The sequence below is a fragment of the Genypterus blacodes genome, unplaced genomic scaffold (assembly GCF_046128005.1).
Source record: "Genypterus blacodes isolate CSIRO-AG114 ecotype Tasmania unplaced genomic scaffold, CSIRO-AGI_Gbla_v1 ptg000012l_1, whole genome shotgun sequence".
In the NCBI taxonomy this organism is placed as follows: domain Eukaryota; kingdom Metazoa; phylum Chordata; class Actinopteri; order Ophidiiformes; family Ophidiidae; genus Genypterus; species Genypterus blacodes.
Genome location: NW_027466826.1, coordinates 4,542,198 through 4,550,656, shown reverse-complemented (window position 1 = coordinate 4,550,656; position 8,459 = coordinate 4,542,198). Strand labels below are relative to the sequence as shown.

General features: G+C 39.5%; 2 long non-coding RNA genes across 3 annotated transcripts; one reads left to right on the top strand and one right to left on the bottom strand.

The window, feature by feature from the left end:
- Nucleotides 1-1,193: 1,193 nt before the first annotated feature.
- On the top strand, nt 1,194-4,874 carry LOC143009909 (uncharacterized). Of its 2 annotated transcripts, XR_012964737.1 has the most exons (4): nt 1,194-1,323; nt 1,866-1,968; nt 3,371-3,515; nt 3,770-4,874. It is a non-coding gene; the product is annotated as an uncharacterized LOC143009909 (long non-coding RNA). The 2 variants fall into 2 exon arrangements; XR_012964736.1 differs by lacking the exon at nt 3,770-4,874 and having other exon boundaries at nt 1,195-1,323; nt 3,371-3,602.
- Nucleotides 4,338-5,529, bottom strand: LOC143009919 (uncharacterized). The gene is made up of 3 exons (XR_012964739.1): nt 5,266-5,529; nt 4,733-4,848; nt 4,338-4,475 (listed from the first exon to the last, which is right to left on the bottom strand). It is a non-coding gene; the product is annotated as an uncharacterized LOC143009919 (long non-coding RNA).
- Between the last annotated feature and the right edge of the window lie 2,930 nt (nt 5,530-8,459).

Sequence of the window (8,459 nt, the reverse complement as noted above, 5' to 3'; positions counted from 1 at the left end):
ACTGCCTATCAATCCACCTACGGAGATGAGTCCAGATAGCACAAAGGCATTTGTCCTGACCTTTCACGTCATCATCCAGCGAGCATATTTGTACACATATTTGACAGAGATTACATCTTGATGCAAGGTCTTACAGGGGAATCATATCCTGATTTATAAGGCACAGCACTCATGTTATGTTTCTGTTGCGGAATGCCAATGCGCTTGTTGCTCATGTCTAAGGTTAACAAAATCATGATTGATTGTAACAATGCTTCACATATGCTAATGTAGTGAATGAATGTGTTTAATATAATGTTAAATACTTTCATTGTTGTGAATCCACTAACCTATTCGTATCGTTGTCAGATTTATAAACATTAAAAAGTCCATCCTAATATCTCTGTGCTATTTGCTATGGATGTCTCTCTCTTTCCTTCTCTGGGTGTCCTGCTGTTTTCCATTGATGACTAATCAGGACACTGTGCATCATTACATGGATATTTAATGCACTATCATGATCACACTGTTAGTACAGAGTGTGAGGAATTAAAGATTTGAATTGCTATGACGCTGCATTCAGGTGCACCAGAAAGCTTAAATGAGATATCAAACAATTCAAGCTTATGTGACATTGTCAAAAGTGCTTTGGAAAAAAACGTGTAATGTGCAAAATCCAAAATTTTGGATAGATTGGGTATTCTACTTCTAGCATGTAAAAGCCTTTTTTATTGGGATCTGACTACAATAAATTACTTAAAAACCCTAAATATTGAGGAAGACAGCAACTTCAAAAAGTGCTGTGCTTAATGTTTGCTTAATTGCTCAAATAATGTTTTAAACAAGACTTTTTTCTCGAGAGGTCAATAATATACGGTCACCATTATACTGGATAAGGGGAAACATAATTAGTCTCTGTAATACATTTCCAAGTCAATGTCATGAAAGAAGATTTAGGTTTTTAGTATATGACAAATTTCACTGAAATCCTTTATCAGCTATCTACGGTGGCCGAGAACCGCCACCGCTGCAAATAAAAGAAGCGCTGCAAAAATAAAAAGCTGGTGCAAAAATAAAAAAGGCGATGCAAATAAAAGAAAGTCTGCAAAAAAGAAACGCTACTGCAAATAAAAGAAAGTCTGCAAAAATAAAAAAGTCGGTGCAAAAATAAAAACGGTGATGCAAATAAAAAAGCCACAACGGAAGTGGGTTACCGGGGACTGTTTTTGCCGATGCACCTGTGTGAGTAGAAGACGACGCCGACGCACCTGTGTGAGGAGAAGAAGACGGCGACGACGACGACGACGACGAGAAGAAACTACGAGTAGGAAAACGAACTAGAAAGTAAGTGAACATGATAGTGTTTAATGTCGCTACGTGTACTTTTTAATGTGTTATTTGGTTAGGCCAGGTAACCCCAGGTTTGAAGGTGAACTGGAGAATGCCGGTGTATTGTTAGCTTCGGCTAACACGGGGAGACCACTAACCAGATGTCAGTTTGACATCATAGCTGGAGTTTGAGTTATTGGATGACATCGTTTTGTTAGCGTGATGCCATCACACTCATTTATTTAAGTAGCTTCAGATTCAAACAGCTTCAGCAGCATTGGAGACACACTTTCTGGACCAACATCTGACTGTGACTCTGTGAGTGAGCTCGTTTTGTGGTGACTATCTACAGTGAAGACAGCTTATTACTGTCGTTGTTGTTGTTTGTATCATTAATAATCATGCTAACAATAATCTAAGGCGTGGGTAACAGAAGTTATGTGGATGAATGTGAAGTTTAAGCTGTGTGGGGTGGCCAGGGACCTTTGAGAAAGAACCATGACCATAATGTCAGATTGAATCCTAAACTTGACTGTTTTTGCTTTGTCATTTACCAGGTCATGTTTTGTCCATTCTGTGGGGTGAACCTTCCATCCGTCCTGGTATATTGTGGCTCATGCTGTAGAAATGTCAGGTTCCTAAGGAGTCTTCAAGATGAAGGTACATTTCTTTCTGACAGTTAATGAGGTTCTTAAACATGATGGATTGCTATGCTTTTTCAGAGAATATACTGTCTGTTAGTCATGAATATACCACTTCATATGGTGAAATCCATAACAGAGGCATGTGGAATACAATGAATTTGAAGACATGAAAAATTAAGAAAGTTTCTTAGTCTAGTAGGCTACTGATCCCTGTAAAAAAATCCTATGCAACAATTTTGAGTGTTTTGCACTATGCTACTTTTATATAAAGACATTTTCAATTAATTAACTTTAACGAGTGCATTGAATAGCTTGATTCCTCAATAACTAATCACTAACTACCATGTCACCCACACATGATAATCTTAACAATCTCATTTATTCACCTCTGTAAAAATTGAAAATGTTCATTATGCAGTTCATCATTTAGCCTCTAATATAGTGTCCTCCGTCCTACCCCTCAGGTCCTGAAGCTAGTACTCCAGTGGATGAACTTATCCAAAAATATTTCACAGAGGGCCATAGTTATGAAATAATAGTGGACTTACTGAAAACCAAACACAACACATCAGTCAGTTTTCGCAATCTACAAAAAAGACTAAAACATGCAAGCCTGACCAGAAGGATCAACTACACTCCAATTGCTACTGTGCAGGCAGCTATTTCCGAGGAGCTAAAGGGATCAGGCCAGCTTTTAGGGTATAGAGCGATGTTGCAGATTCTGAAACGGAAACACTCTCTTGTCGTCAGACAAGACGATGCACCTAATGGCAGAGCTGGATCCATGTGGAACAGAGAATCGCTGCAGACGTAGATTTGTTCGAAGGGCATATCATTCAATGGGACCAAACGAAACCTGGCACGTTGATGGGTATAATAAATTAAAACCTTTTGGAATTGGCATAAGTGGCTGCATTGATGGCTTCTCCAGAAAAATTATGTGGCTGAATTGTGGAAAGACGAACAACGACCCTTCAGTAATTGCTCAAAACTACATCAACTGTGTAGTTGAGCATGGAGTTTTTCCAAAGCGGCTCCGCACAGATTGCGGCACTGAAAATGGAATAATGGCCGCCATTCAATGTACCATGAGATCAGAGCATGCAGACGAGTTTGCAGGAGCTTAAAGCCACATGTATGGCACTTCAACATCCAACCAGCGGATTGAAAGCTGGTTCCGGAAACAAAGGTTTCTGTCACTTTTAATTCATTTATGTTTTACTTGACCCTGGATTATTGTATTTGCTGTATGCATTTATATTATTTCTCAGTTTAATGTATATTGCTGTGCTTTTTAAAGGAAAGGGTATATTGTAGTGAAATCTCCAAAAGGCATGAGTCAGTAGTAAGTGGACTTGTACATTAATCTAAACCTCTTGAAGAACGATGACCTGGATGAATTTGTGTTTTCTATCTAGGAGCCAATTTTGGATGGATCTGTTCAGTGACTTGAGGGAGAGGCATCTCTTCAATGGCAGCCCTGCAAACACAAAGTTCACCTCCTGGAGTCACCTTATTTATTATTAATTACGTAAAAACTGAAATAATGTGGTGCTCTAAAATGTGGGTACTTAACTGCACTTGAAAATATTTTGTAACATTTTGATTATAAAATTTAAGATTCACAATAAAGTTTTCCCTCATGTGCAATGCTTTCTCTAATATTTGATACTTAGTTTAACCTAAGATCATTGCTTGTCTTTGGGTCTCTGCATCCTTGTCCTGTAAGAAACTCTGGAGATAATTGTAATGACCATGAAAGTGAAACTTAATTGATGTGTTGCTCAGTGTGAACACTTTCCTGTACTTGCTCCTAGCAATTGTGGTTTCCCAGCATCTGCCCAAACCCTGAACCACATCACCAGCATCATGCCAGTGCCAGCAACTCCTGCTGGGGATGAGCATGAAACTCTTTTTGGAGAACTGCAACGACAGAGTGGTGTAAGAGCTCCTTTGCAGTGGGAATCAGCTGTAGAGAACTACATCACCCTGAAAAACATGGCTGGTCTGTAAAAATTTTAGGGACATATTTGTGTTGTGACAACACCAAAACAAACTTCTTTTTATGTGTTGTATTTGCTGCTGCTGTATATTGCTGCTGTCATTTTCTTCTCTCCCCTGTCATTTGGCAGAGGCTTTTGTCCAAAGCAACGTACAAATGTCTGTAATAAAGTTGTCTATGCCTGAAAAAATCTTAAAAAAAAAAAAAAAAGAACAGTCTGTAGTTTTTTTATTTATTTTTTATTTAAAGAAACAAGCTGAAGCTGCAAGCACATTCCTGATATCAAATACAATAAAAATGTGCGGTCTTGACAACAGTCTAAAAATGAAATGTTTAATATAATGTACACAAACATGGATCTCTAGGTCAGAGCGTGACACATTCTTTTAAGTAGTTTAAGCCTTGATTGTGTGACAATATTTTCAGACAAGGCTAAGTGTGAACGATAGACTATGTTTCGGAGCTACAATTACCAGAGCTGCTGAATCAGTGCTTGACTCTCCATCTGCAGGTTCCCATATCTGGAAGTAAAAAACAATATATCAGTGAGCACTTCAAATTTGATTGACAGAACTAGAGCTGAACAAATTTGAACATAAATATTGAAGTTTGTAAAATATGTGTAGGCCAGGACACTGCAACATTTACTGTAATTTAAAATGCTATTTTGGCACGTTTCATCAGAAACATGGCTTCTATGTAAAATCTAGAAACATTTTCATTTTCAGACAGAACTTACAATATAATCAATGTAAGACACAACAAATGTGGCACTCACCAATGTATCAGCTGCACTGAATTCTGCAGAGCTTGGACTCATGATGATCACCTCTGAATCCGACAAAGTAGTTTCGGAGGCTGCTGGTGTCCACAAAAAGGACAATTCATTATGATCTGCAAAAAACAAACAAAAAAAACAAGTATCATTAGGTTGCTTTGGACTTAAATTGCATGAACATTTTAGCCGTCAGTTCAATACCTCAATCTGACATTATGGTCATGGTATTTTCACAAAAGTCCCTGGCCACCTCACACAGCTTAAACTTCACATTCATCCAAATAACTATTGTTACCCACGCCTTAGATTATTGTTAGCATGACTATTAATGATACAAGCAACAACAACAACGATAGTAATAAGCTGTAGCCGTCAGTTGCTTCCACTCTCGTTAGTGGTCTCCCCGTGTTAGCCGAAGCTAACAATACACCGGCATTCTCCAGTTCAACTTCAAACCTGGGGTTACCTGGCCTAACCAAATAACACATTAAAAAGTACACGTAGCGACATTAAACACTATCATGTTCACTTACTTTCTAGTTCGTTTTCCTATTCGTAGTTTCTTCTCGTCGTCGTCGCCGTCTTCTTCTCCTCACACAGGTGCGTCGGCGTCGTCTTCTACTCACACAGGTGCATCGGCAAAAACAGTCCCCGGTAACCCTCTTCCGTTGTGGCTTTTTTATTTGCATCACCGTTTTTATTTTTGCACCGACTTTTTTATTTTTGCAGACTTTCTTTTATTTGCAGTAGCGTTTCTTTTTTGCAGACTTTCTTTTATTTGCATCGCCTTTTTTATTTTTGCACCAGCTTTTTATTTTTGCACACCAGCTTTTTTATTTTTGCAGCGCTTCTTTTATTTGCAGCGGTGGCGGTTCTCGGCCACCGTAGTTCTCGGCCACCGTAGCTATCAGCAGACTAAACACATCTATGTTGTCAAATGCTCATTTCTTTGAAGTTGAAGATTTGTAAGGGCTGATGTCTGACATGGTTAAGAATATACCTACAGTCTATGAGTAATTCATCGCTTTCTTTAATAAGGACTTCAATGATGACAAGTTTGGATTTTTTCCAATTTTATATCATAGCTGTATCACAAACTTATATTCATACTCATATTCTTCTCGGTGGAACCTAGTTGACTCATGATTTGCCCAAAAATGCCATCAAAGCCTGTTTGGTTGATATTCAAAGGGAAAGATAGAACCCCCTGGGAAGCAATGTCTTGTGGGAGAGAAAAAAGTCAGGCGATGCCTTTGATGCCTGCGTAAATGAGGCGCTTTTGCTCATCAAGGGAGTGGAGGAGAGAATGAGAGAGAGGATTCCTGTGATGGAGACAAGCATACCTGCAGGTGGATCATTTCACAGCAAGGACAAAAACCATGTTACTGCAGCAGCTTCCACATCCTACAAGTCATATAGACACTGACACAACAGAGCAACAATGCTTACGTATAGAAGGAAGTCAGTTCCTGCTTTTCTTGATGGTTTTGCTGCTGCTTCTCGTCCTGGTTTTGTTCCATGGTTCCTACGTCGTGCTCCTCTGTTATTATTCTTATCTCCTTGTCCTGTGTGTCACTCCTTAGTTTGTTATTGTACCTTTGGTCCCTGTGTTCTGTGTATTTTTTGGACTTTCTTTTTTGGTGTAGGTTTTCTGTTTAGCTATTTCTAGTCATTCGTTCTCTCAAAGTTTCATGATAGTTGTTCTTCTTCGGGTTTTCTAGTTGTCCCCAGCCTCTATCTGATCTCCAATGTAGTATTTCCCATCAGCAGTTCTTTGGGTTTTCTAGTGATCTTGTAATTCAGATTGGTTTTAGTTTCCCCCTTACCCACAGACTGAGATTCTCTTGTATTTGTGTTTGTTACCTTTCATGTCCGTTGTGTTTATCCCTTACATTTGCTTTTTCCTGTTCTCTGTTTCCCCTGTTTATTCATTTTCAGTTCTCTTTCTGCCTGTATTCCTGAGTTTCTAGTGTTGTCTGTTTCTGAGTGTGTTCGATTTATTAAAGCAGCCTTTCTGCCATCTTTTGTTCTCCCTGTATCTCCCTGCGTTTGGGTCCTCCTCCGTGCACTCTGGTCTAGCTCTGTGTTCTACTCTTGAGTTGGATCCCTACATGAACCTGTGTGGATTGAACATTCCCCTTAGTCTTTCCCTCCACTTGTTCACTTCATGGCTCACTGAAATGACATACAATAAGACAGACACACATAATTATAATGATCATTAATTAGTGCAAAAGCAACAGGGAAATTTTGGTTTACTAATCTTCAAAACATGTATTACCGCTCCATGGAAAGCTAACTAGATCCTCCTGTGGCCAGACAAACCCCACCGCCTCAGAACTCTATCCTTGTCCAGTTTGATTTTCCAGTGAACATGCATTAGCTTTCAGTCCTGTAAGTCGTTCATTGGTCATGCTGGCTCTGAGCCAAGATAGGGGAGCAATGCATTTTCTTATTTTCTTGGGCTCCATTTTACGATACAATGTTCATGAACTCAAACGGCATGGCAAGGAAAAACAATTGCGCAACGCCACCTCCTTAGCAATAAGGTTATGATACATAATGTTTGCTTACCTTTTACTTTACCACACACTATACATCATCTCCTATTAGCTACTTGAGATCCGACAGTTCCATGTCAGTGGAGGATTGGGGTGTACTGTGTGGGAGGGCTGAGCCAGTGTGTTCAATCACCACACACACACACACACACACAGCTGCCAGGCTTAGATACTCAAAGGAGACATTTTCCACCCCTGACTATTTATATGGTTATATAGCCAATTTTTATTTTCACCCTGAAAATAAAAAATGACCCTCAAATACTGAGGTCCGAACCTCAATGACCTCATCGCGGGCTCCGACCATGATAAGTGTCCATACCAGGAGTTGTTTGAATGAAGAGATGCTCTAAAATATCAGTAGGGGCAGATACCTTTACCCAGTGATAGTAAAGTATGGTTATGATACTCCAGCAATCCAACATACTGCATCTGTCTGTTTGTAGGTGTTGGTACTTTAAACACCAATGTGCTCCACGCAACTACAATTCCAAGCTGCAATACTATAAGAAACTACTTCAGTTAAAGTAAAGCCTGGTGCAGTTTTTCTAGTACATGTCTGTGAGGGTGTTTGGCACCTTTATTTACTCAGATTTTCCTTGTTGCTCTGTTTAAATGGAACCAGATGTTGCATCACATCACATTCCACCAAAGGCTTTAATCATTTGTGTGACATGTGTATTCAGCATCTCCTTTGTCAGGAAGGAGAACAGCAGGTCCCAAATACATATATCTGTTGTGTTTCTCACCATCCGCAGTTCCACTCCACGCCAGCAGTTGTCACAGTTTAGTACTGAACATCCAGCTTGCATTCCTGCCTTGACTGCTGCACAACTTTTCACTATTTGCCATTTACTCTTTATTCGCCAATTACTCCGTGTTAGCTACTAGTTCCTTGGCAGATTGTTGAACTTTCTACCTTACCTTGATTTTGTATTCAGGCCCAGTTGGTCTTGTACCCTGAGCTCTGCCTTGTACTTTTTGTACTTTTGCCTGCCTTGACCTGTTGAGTTTTGCCTGTGCCTTGTTGTGTATGACCTCAACCTGTTCATCGACCTTGACTACAGCTGGTCACCTTTAATATACAATCTTGTTCTGTAAATTGCAAAAGACATACAATGGAAAACATCATTAGAAGAGAACTGACAACTGTGGCAACCTCTAAA